The sequence below is a fragment of the Balaenoptera ricei genome, chromosome 1, assembly GCF_028023285.1.
Source record: "Balaenoptera ricei isolate mBalRic1 chromosome 1, mBalRic1.hap2, whole genome shotgun sequence".
NCBI classification, from domain to species: domain Eukaryota; kingdom Metazoa; phylum Chordata; class Mammalia; order Artiodactyla; family Balaenopteridae; genus Balaenoptera; species Balaenoptera ricei.
The window spans coordinates 110,362,854-110,378,950 of record NC_082639.1 but is presented as its reverse complement, the minus strand read 5'-3'; the positions used below and the strand labels follow the sequence as shown (position 1 = coordinate 110,378,950).

The 16,097-nt window shown below is 45.6% G+C and overlaps 1 long non-coding RNA gene across 2 annotated transcripts in view; it reads right to left on the bottom strand.

Moving 5' to 3' along the window:
- Window positions 1-932: 932 nt before the first annotated feature.
- The window catches only part of LOC132370933 (uncharacterized), a 141,546-nt gene continuing 126,381 nt past the window's right edge, over window positions 933-16,097 (bottom strand). For both annotated transcript variants that reach the window (XR_009504718.1, XR_009504717.1), the window contains exon 4: window positions 933-1,122. This is a non-coding gene — a long non-coding RNA (uncharacterized LOC132370933). The remainder of the gene's footprint in view (window positions 1,123-16,097) is intronic.

Sequence of the window (16,097 nt, the reverse complement as noted above, 5' to 3'; positions counted from 1 at the left end):
TTCAGGAGCCAGGGGAAATGGGCTCAGACATTCCATACCTGCCTCCTAAACAGTCCCCCAGAAACTAACCCCCATCAGCTTTCCTCTCTAGTCAACTGATGGAAGCCCCCAGGATTATAATAATCAGAAAAGTAAAGGTGTCCATTCATTGGAGCCCAGAATGAGCACTTTAGGTGATCTTATTGCCCATGACTAGGAAATGAATTCTTTTTTAAACTATCACCCAGTGCTTGAAAGAAACCCTCCCAGAGTCATCTCACTGCGACCTTTCTGGGTACCACCATCTCCTCTCTGAAAACCCGTTCCTGGCCCCCCTCATGGAAAACTTGTGTCAGAGGAATGGTCTCGGACATGATCCAAGCTTAAAGTTCCCTTCTTCAGATCATAAAAGGGAATATTATTTCCCAGAGGTCTAAGTAGCTTCAGTGCTGCAATCTGTTTCCCAAACTGATTTTTTTAAGTGTCCACTTACATTTAAAAGAAGGGAAGGGAGGATGGCTTGAGGCAGGGGGTGGGGAGTGGGAGAGGTGAACAAAATAATCAGGAGGCAGTGACATCAGGAAGAAAAAGCTTTATTGTTACAGGGAAAACAGCTTCATAACCGAACTCCAATCCAAGTCCTCCAAAGAACTGTATCTGAGAGGGGAATCAGGCCAGTGAATGTCAGAGGTTAAACATCTAGACCTCACAAAGGGATGAACATGGGCAGGAAGAAGAGGGAAACGCTAAGCATTTCAGAAGCGCTTCCACGCTCTTCTTCCGTTCTTCCAAACCAGAAAAAGAGAAGACTCAGGCTGGGCAGGTCATCAGCACTTTGGCTCCTGAAGTGTCGCTCCTCAGTGGTCTTCATGGCCCAGTTCAGCAGCGGCCCCCAGAGCAGCAGCCAGAGCTATGGTGTCAGCGTCGAAGAGATCGGCGAAGCTTGCGGTGGCTCAGGCAGCAGCCCCGACCCCCAGAGCTACAGCAGCCTCAGAGCTGGGGCCACAGCAGGAGACTGGAGGTGGGCAGGGGGCTGGGCACTTGGGGGGGACACTTGGCTGGGCCTTTGGGGGCACACTTGGGAGGGGGCTGGCACTGCTGCTGGTTTTGCTGGCAGGACATCTCAGCAGGAGCTGAATGAAGCTGGAAGAAAATACAGAAGTTTTAAGTTCAACTAGCCCAAGATAATTTCCTTACATTTAAAACTGAACTATGAATTCACCAGATTTCTTCTTTATAATGATCATATTTTTAAAACCCAATCTCCCCAAATGAGTTACAAGAGGCATGCAAACAGTTTCAACCTAGGAACTCCATAATTTCAAATGAATTTTTTGCAACCTCAAAAAGACGTCAATCCTTCTTTCCCTTCCACTAATCCTCCCTCCCCTTCCAGCAGAATCCTCCCTTTCAAACCCGCTTTTCTCCTTGTCTTTCTTCAAGATTGTCCTCAGCCTCCATCCAGGGCTTCTGTCTGCCCAAAGCACCAGCACTGAGAGTCCCTCCTGGTCCTCAAGATGCCTTCACCTGGTTCAGCACTGGAGCAGATCACCCAGGAGGCAGGTGGACTGAGGTGCTCTCAGGAGTTTCAGCCTTTTATACAGCCTCAGCTCTGACCTGGCATCAGGCGATTCAAACCATGGGGCAGGATGCTGATGGCATCTTTCACAAGGGGCACAGGTAACTACACTTCCCTCACATCCCAGGGACCCAATTCCTCCCTCCGTAAGCATGTCAACTGTTAACCCACAGGAAGATCCCCTGAGAATTGCTGCCCTCTAGCTAAGATAGGCATGGAATTTTGCAGATTGCACACAATGTCTGTCAATCTCACAGGCAGCTCTGCTATGCTCCCTATTTCCCAGGCTCGGTCAGTAGGGTTCTAGACCTCTGAAATGAAGAGAAGTTCTCTCTTCTCGTTGGTATAGGAAATGGGGGGGAAAATTCCCAGCATGAAATTAAATAGACCTTTTTGGAATAAGGATTGAGATCCAAAATAAAGGGCCAAGCCCAAGCCAATAATCTAATGTGAATTTTTCATTTTTAGATGATGCCATAGCCTGGACCAAGAATGCTTGCTATCTCAGTGATGCTATTTTAGGCAGGTCTCATGCAGATGGTGTGGGTAGTTGGGCTTCTCTCCTTACCTGAACTTGACCCTCCAAAAGAACTCACAAATAACACTGATTCGGCACCAACAATCCCTTTGAAAGGGTAGAAAAAGTCTAGGAATGGCTTCTCTTTCCACATATGGTCCTAAAGAAGGCAGCTTTGGCCTGCCCCAGCTGAGACGGCAGGCACCAGGTATATGCTGCAGGTGGAGCGGGAGAACTAGATTTCGGTGGAAGTTGCCAGAAGTGAGGCATGAGTTCTGGTCATAACTAAGAAAAGAGCATCCAACCTGGAAAGATCCTTTTTGTATAGTTTTGCAAAGCCTGTGATGGAACCCTACAAAAAATATTCTGAGGACAAATTAGGTCCCCAGGAAAGTCATCAAACTCTGGTTAGCTGAAAAGGTAGTCAAAATTTGGCATATTCAGAATGAAAACTGCAGTGAGAGGAAGCAAGCCAGGGAGAAGCATGAGACACCTCAGCTCTAAGCTGGACAGAGAGACTGTCTCGCATCAGTTCCCAGCTTTGCAAACTCAGGCGAGTCATTTAATCATCACTATAAAGGGGCTAAAACAATTCCTTTCTCACTAAATAAGGAATTATAACGTTCTTAGAACAGTATCTGGGACTATTAGTTCAAAATGCTAGTTTAAAAATAATTTTATCATTATGGATACTCTTACATCCATGAGAAAAGATCTTTTAAATTTCAAATTACTGATCTGCCAAGTTTTGAAGCCAAAACTATTGTTTGCAGTATCAGAGCTTAGCCCTAATGTTTTCTTACAGAAAAAGAGTAATAACTTACTTGCCACTCAAGTATGAGATTATAGGAAAGCATAGTCTTTAATGAAAAAATACAAACAGGAAGAATTTTAAATTCATTTGTAATCCCATCTTCTGAGTATTCTTAATAGTTTGCTATTTTCCTTCTGTCTCTTCTTATGACTATATTTCAATCTTTTTCACTGTGTATAGTTTTTTAGTGATTGTTGTTTTGTTTTGACTTTACCCAGTCTTTGATCAGGTACTTTTATGAGTTTATCGTACTAACTTTTCACCTAACATTGTAACATAAACATTTCCCATGTTACTCATCCTTTGGAGGCGTTATTATGGGCAGACATGGAACATTTCATGGAAGGCCCAGAATCCATGTATAAGTGGCTGGGAGCACGAGTTCTAGAACCCGTCTCCAGTTCCAGCTCCCCACTGAGCAGCTTGTGACCTTGGGCAAGTGGCCTGAGCTCTCTGTCTCACTGCCCTCATCTGGGATATGGGGAAGGTAATAGTGTTTATCTCATAGGATCATTTGCAGATCAAATGAGTTAACATCCATAAAACTCTTGGAATAGTGTCTGGCACATAATAAGCACTCAATCAACATTAAAAGTGAAACCTGGTGCTGTGTCACTTCTAAATGTTCTATAAAGACCACCAGGTAGGGGGCCAGAGAGCTTGCTTTGGCTGCTAGAGCTCTGTTCACCAGAGGATCCTTCTCATCCCCCGTTTGCTGAGAAAGGTAACGTAATGCAGGCTCTGAATTTCTGATAAAAAGAAGCCCAGTAGAGGTTAAAGGAATTATTCATTTAATACATGAGTGTGATTAATTTTAAAAGGAACAATGTCCATCCCCTTTTACCTATAATTATTTGGGTACGTGGCCACCTAGCTGACACACAGTAAGGTCTTTGAGTGCAGGCACCCCTAAGGGATCTAGTTTAGTGCTTTGTAGGTAGTAGACACTCAATTTTCATTTCCTTGTCTCGTTGAATTTGCTATTTAGTAAGGAGGATGGATGCCTCCAATAAATCCGAACCCAGATTCTCATTGACAAGTTCCAGACCTTTCATGGAATGAGACAATAGAAGATGTAGAAAGGACCTTGGCTCATTCAGAGACAGTGGTACCCCATCCCGGTGAGGCCTGGGCATCAACAGCCTCCAAAAGTTCCCTGGGTGGTTCTAATGTTCCATCCGGTTGAGAATCACTGATTTAGACCACACACCTTATTTTGCAGATGAGGAAACTGAGGCTCAGAGAGAGAAAGAGGCTTGTCCCAGATCACACAGGGACTTACAGGCTGGATTTCAGATCCTGCTATCAGCCCTCTCTCTACAGCACCTTGCCTCTTGAATATTTTATTTCTTCTTGTGATTTTTTTTCTAGCAAGCTTTATTTTACATAATTTGCTTGTTAAAAATGCCTATTGAAGTGGGGTGAAAATAGTAGTAAACATGATGGATCATTGTCTGAATCTCATGGTTAGAAAATCTGGACATAATTCTTACTGTTAGTTGCTGTAAGTAACCAGGAATCAAGTACCTATATCTGAAAGGCAGTGTCTGGCATCACCAGGGTTGGGCCAGCTGGCAGACCCCAAGAATGCTCCCTAGGGTGGCATTACCTTGATGATGTTTCCTTGACCCAGAAATTCAACCTTGTCCATGTCTTTGAGTTTATCAGTCCTGGCGGTGCTGAGTCACTGCAGCTAACTCACAAGAGACTGATGACGTCAATTTACAAAGAGAAACATGAGTATCAAATGTTGGCCTGATGGGTACATTCTCTTCTGGCAGGAAAACATAATGGCCTCAGGTTTTGATGGTAAAAAAAACTAGACGTCCCCATCAAATCATCTGAACATCTCCAGCCCTAGACAGATTAGGGTGGTGCTGAAAGCATCTGCCACCTGGCTGCCCTTCCTCTGTGCTCTTTAGTACATCATTTTTCCCTCTGCTGGAAGGCACCTCATTAGGCGGTCTTTGCTGAGTGCTACTCTCATCCGTTACATGCTGATTTTGGAGTTTAACATTGGGAAGATAATTTTATTATTTATTTGTCTTATTTATACTATTCACTATTGCCCTGACACACACTGTGGTAGACAGGATAAAGCCTCTCTTCACAAATATGGCCATATCCAAATCCCCAGAACTTGTGAATGTGTTACCTTATACAGCAAAAAGGACTCTGCAGATGTGATTAGCTTAAGGATTTGGGGATCGAAAAATTGTCTTGGATTATCCAAGTGGGCCCAGTGAACCTTTTTTTAAGAGGGAGGCAAGAGGATTGATGTTAAAGAGGAGACATGTGACAACAGAAGCAGAGGTTGGAGTGATGAACTTTGAAAATGGTCATGAGCTAAGGAATCCGAGCAGCCTCTAGAAGCTGGAAACGACAAGGAAATGGGCTCTCGCTACAGCCTCTGGAGGAGCACAGCTCTGCCACCACCTTGATGTTAGCTTAGTAAGACCCGTGCTGGACTTCTGACCTACCGAACTTGTCTTAAGCCACTAAGTTTACGGTAATTTATTATAGCATCAATGGGAAACTAATACATACACTTAGATTTTTAAAAATAAATTTCATAACATGATTTAATTACTTAAAAGGAGATCAAAGTATTAAAATTATTTCCATTGACGTTTGGAATTGAAGGCTCACATATCTGATATTGACAGGATGTCTTTGGCCAAGAGGAAGTTCAGTTAAGAGATGACAGAGAAAATGCTCAAAGATAAACAAAGATGCAGCCTGGGCTTATGTCCCAGCTCTGTCACTTACCAGCTGTGTGACCTCTCTGAACCTGTTTTCTCATCCATAAAATGGGGGGCAATAACAGTGTCCATCTCATAGGGTTGTATGAGGATCCCTTGAGATAATGTCTATAAACCCCTTAGCCCCGGACCTGGCATGTAGGAAGCGCTTGGTAATTGTTAGCCACTCTTATTCTTGTTATAATTGCTCTTGCCTTTATTAATAGTTGTCAGTGACCAGTGGAAACCCAGAGATGTCAGGATTGTTGCTAGGGCATTCCCAGGCCCTAGAGACAGGTATTAGGAAGCCTCTATCACTGCCCACTGACAGTTGTCCCAATGAGCTATAATAGGAGCAGACTGATGACTATGGACCAAAGCTTAAGCAAAGTGGATTAGAAATTTAACAAAAAAACGTTTATAGCAAGTTACAATAGCATACAATATGGCCATTCCATTTATATAAGTCTCTCCAAATATGTCTGTGTATTTATATATAATACATGTAAATAAACAGAAAAAAGTCTGGATGGATCTGTATTAAAATGTCAACAGCATGTAATTCTGGGTGGGGAATCCCAAGCATTTCTTTTTTCCTTTTGCTTACTGACATTTTCTAATTTTCCTGCAATGAGGAAAAATGTGGATTTTATTATCTATGTTACTTGGATTATAAAATGTCTCAGGACATTCTAAACTCACTGAAAGTATCAGAGAAGTTTTCACAAAAATGGCATTTGATGCTTCTACTCAACGTTGCAGATGTTTTGAGCTTCTGCTAAGCACCAGGCGCCATGCTTGGTGCTGTAGGCACAGGGAGAGAGTTATACACAGTCCTTGCTCCTGGGACTCAAATGCTGCCCTCCCTTCTCCTCCATCTGCAGCTCAGATGCCACCTCCCTACCTGTCTGGTCTCAGAAGCCCTCTCTGTCAGACTCACTGTCTCAGATGCTTCGTCACACCCTACACAGCTCTGTATATGGATGTCATTTACCCCCAAGATCATGAACTCTTTGGAAGCCGGAACTATATGTTATCTTTCTATTGAATTCCTAAAGCTGGGGGAACATGGGTGCCCTGGGTGGCATAGTGAACAGAGCCCATTGGAAGGAAGCGGGTGTTGTGGTCCAGACAAGAATCGGTCTCAGTGCCAGAGGCCTGGGGAGCCTCATGGTTCCCGACTCTTGAGCCCAGCTGGGGACTGAGGAGGGGCTGCCTCACCCCATGCTCTGCACACAGAAGGGCCCCAGTGTTTATTGAACTGAAAAGTGACCACTCCAGAGGCAGGCCCTGCACCCGCATTTGGGAAAAAGGATTCTCTCCACCCCAAGACACCACCTTCTCTCGAGGTCACAAAGCTCAACTGATTATGTTCACATTCAGGGACTGAAGACACTTATCTGATTGTAAACCTGGAGCCTAGCTCCAGACTGGATACATGGTAAGTGGGAAAGGAATCGAGAAAGGGAGAGAAGAAGGAATGAGGGAAGGAAAGAGGAAAAGAAAAAATGGGGAAAAAGGAAAAGAAGGAAAGAAAGAAATGAACAGAGATGGGAAATGAGTGACAAATACAGTTCTCTCTTCATTCTACTTCAAGTAGTGGAGATTCTGTTGACAAATAAAAAATAATAATAATAAGGTAGGAAGTGAATATCACTTGTGACAAAGAGGAAAGACACCCACACACCCGAGCAACTAGGACGTGCAACTGTAGGTTGGAGCTGCCCCTTGTCCCCTTTCCTCCTCCAGTAGGTGATCCGGCCACCCATGCCCACCACAGCCTGACTCTCCCCGGACTCTCCCTGCCCTGCAAGGCCAAGACTTCTTCACATTTTCCGTCATGCTCCCGGCTCTGGCAGACAGGCGGAGCATGCCTGAGTCATGCAATAGGGGTCTGAGCAATTTACCAGATGCTTGAACTCTCTAGCTTAATGACGAAATGAACAAAAATTTCCTGCTGCCTTTGTGCCAGTCTTTTCCACCCAAATCCAACGAGTGATCTGGGAATATGACTGGCTCTGTCCTAGGACTGCAGATTGCTCCATCCAGGGAATTCAGTCTCCAGAACCTCTTCTTACTCCCCTTTACTTATCCTCTGCTCTCCTTACCTCTGCCTCAATATCCACAGACCCTCTCAATCCTTAAATGTTCTCCATCATAAGGGCTCCCCATCACTGCCATGTGAGGGCCTCTCTCCCTCCTCCCAACTACCTGTTCTTTATCCGAACCTTCTGATGGCATAAACCATGTTCCACAGTTGACAGCAATCCACGTGCACAGAACCCACCATCACCAGCTCCCCTCCAGGCCCCTCGGTTCCCTCAGTAAATGGCCCAAGACCCAAGACTGAGAGTCATCCTAGCTTCTCCTTCTTCCTCATCCCACATCCAAAGATGCACCCAGGTTTCCTTTTCCCAGTTCTACTGCCTTCTTTCCTTGGACGCTTGCCATCTATGTAAAATGTAAATCTGAGCCTATTTAAAACTTTCAATAGCTCCCTATTACCCACAAAGGGGAAAAAATCCAAGTCCCTCCAAATGGTGCCTGAATTCTTTGTACTTTGGCAACTTCTACCTCCCCAGGCTTGTCTCCCCTGCATGGTAGGGACACTACTGCCACATTAAATTATTACCACCCCGAACGTGCCTATATGCACCCCCTGTTAGAACACTCTTTGTCCCCCACTCCTACATGCTTCCAAGGACTGTCCTCTGAAGCATCTGCCCAGGTGGGACCTCATCACTGGCTCCCTGTAAGGGAGTGCCTCTCTGACAGGCCACCTGCCGTGCCCTGTGTTCACAACTGGCCTCCGCTGTTAGATTCTGAGACCCTTCATGTTAGGGTCTGGGTGTTCCCCCTGTGACTTTGGGGGCATATCACAGTGGCTAGCACGTAACAGATGCTCAGTAGGAATAAGACTTCCTGGAAGAGTTCCTCGGGGGCAGATGCCTCACACTGTCCATCACTGTGTCCTCAAAGATGCAGTGCAGAGCGCATAGCATTCAGCAGATACTTGTTGTGTGAAGAATGAAGGAAGGAATGAGAACTTGTCATCATCAGGGAGGGAGGAGGTCCACAGGGCCATCATAGTCACTGCAGGGCATGATCTGACCTTGACTCAGCCTAATTCAGTGGAAACTGTGACTGAAGTCACTTCTCTCCAGCATGTTGCCTTGGTCTCCCTGGGATACTGGGCACACAGGAGACTTCAAACCCTAGAAATTCTGGATCCCTTCTAGATAAATGGAGGGATACCAGGTCCTGCTTGGGTCATTCTTAGACAATCTGGGTCACCTCGAATCTGTCAGAGATCTGGCTCATCCCTCCTCATCTAGAGGATGAAACTGGCTCCGGAAGTCAGGACCAGGGCTCCAGCCACTGAGCCCTACATCCTTTCCATCTCTGTTGTCCGAACCACCTATTTCACTGGCCACAGCTGAACTGAGGGAGGACCTGGGGAGCTGTAATGTGAGAACAGAGTCTGGCAGTGCCTCACAGAGTGTCCACTTGACTGCCGGCTGCCCAACTGAGGGAGGGGGAGCCCACGGACTTTGAGAGGAGAGGGAGAAAGTCACTCCTGTTTTCTGTGGCTCATCTCTCCAACGGACTGCAGCCTGGGGGAGCAGGAGCTGAGCCTCCGATGTGGTGTGTTCAGTCACTGCCCTCCCAGGGAGGTTATTCTGTGGAATCCCTCTAGGTGAGGCCAGCTTTCTGAACTTCTTTCAGTTCCTGGCAGGTATAGCAATATTCCTAGTGCTCAGGGCTTCTCTGGTGCAGAGAGAGCTTGGGCCCTGCACCAAGCTCTTCATGTACCAGATAGTTGATCTCTTTAGGTTCCCAGTTCATTGCTGAATCCCCAAGACCCAGAAGATGCTTTGAGCATAGTAGAGGCTCATAAATATTTGTGGGAAGAAGAAGGAAGGAAGGAAGGGAGGGAGGGAAGCCATGAGCCACTGTTGGCAGCAGCTACCACTGAGCTGGCTGAGAGCAGTGTGAGCCTCTATCAGTACCTGGGTACCCCGGCCGAAGCCAACTTCCCAGAGCAGAGGCCACCTCCCACTAATCTCAAGAGTCTTGGACACACATTTTCATTTACCAGAGTAGAAAGTCTCTTGGGTCAGAAAGCTTGACAGTCAATGAAGCGCCCTTTGTGGCACATGGCAAGGGCCCTATAATCCTTTGCTCTGAGGTCGTGCCAGCTCTGTCTCTTCCTGGGGTTTTCAGCGCATCTCTCCCACAAGCCCCACCCCCACCCCAGCACCATGCAAGGAACTTGTCTCAGAAGCACTGTGGGTCTCAACTACGGAGGTGCCATGTTTCTCACTGGGATCCAGGAGACGGGGTGACTGAAGCGAATCCTAGTAGAAGTGGAAGACTCGAGGACCAGTGGTGCACTTTTAATAACCTTAAAGTGGAAAAAGAAGAAGTTGAGCAGAGTGAGGACTGCGGGATAAAACTGAATATGAAACAGGGAAATCTGCTCTTGAGTCTCCATTCTGCCATATTAACTCTGTAACCTTGGGCATGTCACATTACTCTTCTGAATCTCAATTTTCTCATCTCTAAAATGGAGGCTACTTGCATGCTACCCAATCCAATGAGATCACATGTAGCAAAGTACTTGGTGAGCCATAAAGTACTATAAAAATATAAGCTAATAATAATAATATAATCAAATAATGGTGATGATAATCAACATCAACCTATGGGTAGCTCTGTCCCTCACATAACCCTGCAGCCTTATGTGATGTCAGTGAGCTCGGGGCGGAGGGTGGGGGGGGGTTGGTGGAGGAAGGGAAGGAAAGACCCCAGGTGACAGCTGAGTGTCAACACTCTGCCAGGGCATTGCTGGTGCCTCTCTGGATGACAGTCCTAAGGGCAAACACTGCCCTGGCCCAAAGACTGTGAGAAAGAAGGAATGAACTTGATGGCTAATCTTTGTGACCCAACTTTGACCCACGTGGGACACTTCTGATGACTGGAAGTGATTTCTTTAACTTCTCAGCTGGTTTTGCAGGCCCTTGGGAACCAGAAGCTCGGGCTGGGGGTGGAGCCTGGGCTCAGGCAGTCACTCTGCCTTTGGAGCAGCATATCGCGTGTAAGATAAGAAGAGGCTGGATGAGAAGACCTCTGCAAGACCCTCCTGCCCGAGAGGATCCCATGGATCAGTCCTGTAGGTTTCCCACAGGCTCTGTCTTCAGGGGCTCATAGTCTTTGGAATGGTACCCAACACCCAATACTGTTGACACCACCCCTGCACTGGTTCCACTAAGGGGCACACCTGGCTTAGAGGAGCTTCACTCTGACCTTGCACCAAGAGTGTTATATCCAAAAGACACTTGGAGCTGCTACTGGAAGGTTAATCCATGAGTCAATCATTCCATCCTCAAAAACAGATGGAGTACCTATAATGTGCCAGGCGTTGTGCTAGACCCTAAAGATACAGATTAAAAGAAGGCTCAGCCACTGTGCTTAAGCAGTTCCCATTCTGGGTCAGGGTAGGGTTGGGTGGAGAGACACATAAACATACATATACGACAGTATGATGTGTGCATACACCCTCCCAAGACATCTCGGTAGAAGGAAATGGGGTGGGGAGTGATAGGGGAGGTAACAATGTTCTGTCTTGGGAGTGACAGCCCTGTTCTGCCATGCCTGATGGGAGGTGAATGACCCTTGCCCACTCCTTCAACCTTCTAAGCTGACGGGAGGTGAATGACCCTCGCCCACTCCTTCAAACTTCTAAGATGATGGAAGGTGAATGACCCTTGCCCACTCCTTCAACCTTCTAAGCTAGGAGCCAGAAAGAATCCCATTTCTGCCATTGATTAGCTAGGTGACTTTGAGAAAGTCGCTTGGCTTCTTGGGGCCTCAGTTTCCTCATCTGTAAAATCGAAACTGTGATGGCTCTTCATCTAGTCACTCAACCAAACCACAAATATTTTTTGAGCAGCAGCTATGTGCTAGGCTTTGGGAACACAGCAGGGAGCAGACACATGCCTCTAATCTCATGAAGTTTAAGGTTCACTGGGGAAGACAGACATTAAAGCAGGACATCACATTAGTGCTGACAGCTAAAAAAGGAGAAGCACAAAGTCCTAGGAAAATGCAAGAAGGGACTCTCACCCAGGCATGGTCATTCTCTCTGATGTTATGGGCGTCAATTAGACAGTGAATATGAAAGTTTTCTTTATACTGTAAAGTTCTGTGTAAATCTGTGCTGGCCTTTCCTGTGTTTTCCCTCTCTCACTCAAAGCTGGGAGGGTCAGAATGTAAGAAAGATGAAAAGGAAAACCAACATCAATTGAGATCTTATTATACGGCAGAAAAAGATGCTCAGGAGGCCATGCAGAGGGTGGCACAGCTTAGGGCTTAGATGCAGAGTTCAACCAGGTGTCCCTCAGCTGCTCCATAGTAGACAGGAGAATGATTCCCTTTAGTGTTTCCACCTTCAACCCTGTTCCTTGGCTTCTAGTTAGTAGGAAAGCGGCAGACTGATGCCCAGCCAAGATGCTGAGAGAAAGGAGAGGTGTACCCAGGAGAGAGCAGGGCAAGAAAAGGTATCCTGGCAGGGATGCCCAGGTGGGAAGATAGGCCTGCCCAGCTTTAAACAGAATCCAGTCTGGCTTTGGAATACAGTGAGTGGACAGATGTGGAAACTGAGGTCCAGAGAGGATAATTGGGTGGCCAAGGCAACACACTGGTGGGTGCCAGTGGCCTGTTGCTCAGTCTGCTGGTCCCACTACACTGTGAAGGCTGGTTGGTGATGTCAACCTCCCCCTGTTGGTCTCCTCATTTCATGCTCCTCTCCCTCGGCCAATGCCCCCAGGCTCTCTCCTGTCCATTCAAAATCTGCTGTCTGAAAACCATCTGAAACTTACACTAAGTATGGCCCTTTCCTGAGTAATGCATGTGTGTTGAAGCAGGTACTGACCCCAAGAAACTTGCAATCATGGGGTTTCAGGTCTAAGCCCTAGGAGGAACCCCGCACAGTGGTACGTCGTGGTGGCTAAGGTAGATTTCTCTCCAGATGAGGAAACCAAGGCCCAGAGCCAGAGAGGAAAGCAGCTCACCTTGGGTCATACAGCTAGTAAGTGGCAGGACCAGGCCTAGAACCCAGGTTTTCTGAACTTCAGCCCCTTCAAGAAAACTGTAGATGGTGTAGACCTTAGGGCAGCTGGAGAGGACCCCTCCCGAGCTGGAAAGCACCCCTCCCGAGCTGGAAAGCTTTCTCATGGGATGGCAATCCTGCCCCCATACGACAAGGGGGAAACTAGACATGAAGAATGTAAATTTACTTTCCCAACATCCAGAGGTCTGGGGAGGAATTTTGGTCCCTATCCAGGGCTTTCCAGGTTAGCTGCCCCAGGTCCCTTGCCTGACAGCCACAGTGCAAACACAAGCCCTGGCATCCCCCAGAGTCAATATTTTCTTCTCTGAAGGTGTCATCCTGTTGTTGAGATGGGCCCTGGTGGTGGGGCAGGAAAACCCAACCTTTGAAGTCATACTCCTGTTTGAATCTCAGGTCTGTGGTCTTGGGGAAGTTATTCAACCACTCTGAACCTTGGTTTCCATGTCGATAATGATGGGAGAAATACTGCCTAAATTTGGGAGTTGGTCTGACAATAAGTGAGATAACAAATCTGAACTCACTGCATGGTGCCTGACACATGGAAGTGCTCAATCAATGTTTTCCTTTCCCCTCTGCAAACCCTTCCTTTCTATAATCACCAGAATATTTCATGGAGTTAATTTAGAGAAAGTCAGTGATGTGATATAGACAAGACATACTGAAAGTGGAATCTTAAGGGAAATCTCTGGGTATTTTTATTAATACAGGTTCCTGCTTCTTTGGGCCTGAGATACTTCAGAACTTGACCCAGCCAGGCTTTACAATACCTAGGGGTCAGGATGCTTGGGTTCTGGTCTTGGATTTGAGGGCTTTGCTCCTGGGTCTTAATTTCCTTGTTTGTGACATGAGAAAATAGGTCAATAATTCAGCAAATTTTTATTAAGCTTCTAATGTCTTCCAAGCACCAAACACAAGGCTGAGTGAGGAAAGAGAGATTAAAGGGATGGAAATGAGGATGGGTAAGATGTGGTCGCTGCCATATAGGGACATAAAACCTGGTAGTAGAAGCCAAGAAACCCATGAGGGAGCTACCACAGCAGGTGTTTAAAAGCACAGACTTGGAAACCAGTGTGCTGAATTTGAATGCCAGCTCAACCCTGGGCAAGATACTTGACTTCTCTAGGACTTGGATGCTATAAAATGGTTCCTATAAATTATATATCATATTAATATATATGGTACTATTTATAATATTTATAACAATAGTATTATATATTATATTATTTATTACTTATTTGTAATATATTTATATTATATATTTGTATTATTATTTATTATATATTAATTATATAATATATTAATATATAATATAAATTTATATTATCTAACTTAAATATATAAATATAATAAATATATTATGTATAATATATTAATTTATTAAAGCACTTTAAATAGTGTCTGGCTCAAAGTATAAGCACCATGTAAGGGTTTGGTATTATAACCAGGTTTACAACATAGAAGGCAGACCACAGTTGCATGCTTTGTAGAGGAAGGCACAGTCAGTTCTGATTAGTTGAGATTGGTAGCATTACATCAGGCCTTAAAGGAGAAGGAGGTTTGTAGTGACGCCTGGGCAGCTTCCTGCTCTTTAGGTCAGGTCACTGGAATCCAGCCAAATCTCCAAGATGTTCCACCAGTTTTGGACTGATGCTTTTGATTCTGTCTGCCCCTACTGTCCAACGTGTATAAAGCAAATTGGATGCTCAATCTCGTTGTCACTAGAGAGACATGTTAAAACCCTAACATGGAGAGCTTACAGCCTTATTCAAGAGACTTGGACAAGTATGTGACATAGCTGTGGAATAAGAAAGAACAATAGAGAGAGGAGAAGCTGAGTTGAAGGGAAGTTTGGAAAACATGTATTCGTTTGCTAGGGCTGACACAACAACGTACCACAGACTGGGTGGTTTAAAACACAGAAGTTTATTGTCTCACAATTCTGGAGGCTAGAAATCCAAGATCACATTGTCTACAGGGCTGGTTTCTTCTGCAACCTCTCTCCTTGGCTTGGAGATGGCCACCTTCTCCTGTGTCTTCACATGGTCATCCCTCTCTGTGTGTCTGTGTCCTAATCTCTTCTTTGTATATGGACACCAGTCATATCGGATTAGGACCCACTTTAATGGCCTCATTTTACCTTAATTGCTTTTTTAAAGGATCCATCTTCAAATAGTCACATTCTGAGACACCGGGGGTTAGGATGTCAACATATGAATTTGGGGATCACGGTTCAGCTCTTAACAACAGGTGAGAGGAACGGCCTCCAAAAGTGACTCCTGTACTATCACAGATATCCATGGACAGTGGGACAAGGATGGAGATGAGGCAGAAACAAAGCAAGATCCACGCCCACCTGAGAAGTGTTCAGCAGACTTTAGAAGGTGGAATGGAGATTACGTTGAGACTCAGGGAACAGCGAGGTGAGGCAGTTTCCAAGCATGATCTTTGAAGCTTCTGCCTCTCGGGCACCAGGAAGTTAATTCCCATCACACTCCCTCTCCCCAGCACCTTAACATTTCTACTGAACCACCAAGGAGTTTGCAGGTATTCCTCCAGACTTACTGAAAAAGAGGAGAGCCATCATGAGACCATCACTGACCCATCCCACCAGCCTATATAGACTGGACGAGACATTATAGAAGCATTCTCTGAAGTGGGAAAGTTGCTTGGAGTAAGGAATTGATATCTCTGGGGAAATGGCTGTGGCTTATTTCCCTTTTCTCCCCTCGTGAGTGTGAAGAGTTAGTTTTTACCACCTCTCAAGCCAAGCAAAGGGACAAGAAAACCACTCAGAGATTGGTGGTACCTGCAGGAAAGTGAAATGGATATATCCAATCCCATCTGGATGCTCGATGCGCTGCAGAAATTCAGAGCCCAGAATAGAGACCAGTGAGGGGATGCTTTGAAGAGCTTACCATGTGCCCCTGGAGTTTGGGAAGCATTCCTGGTTACAAAGGCTGGATTACTACAGCACCAGCCCAATCCATCTCCTGAGATCCCAATGCACAGAAGATGAAAGGATGCCCAAAAGAAGACCAATGAAAGAGGGAGAAGGAGAGAACCTGCAGGAAAGTGGAAGCTCAGACCATCCACTTCTCCCTACTTACTGCGGGTTCCTGGGCCATGGGTTAGGTCTGAGCTCATGAGGCAGGAAAAACCATCAAATTGTGCTAGACTGAAGTCTTTAACCCCTGAAAGTTATCAGAAAGCTATATCATTTACCAGAGAGATTAAGGGGGAAAAAAAGAGATTGAATATAACATTTTTAAAGTATACGATTTGATAACTAGATAAATAACCCATTTTCTATCTATGAAATACTGAGTTCAAATTTG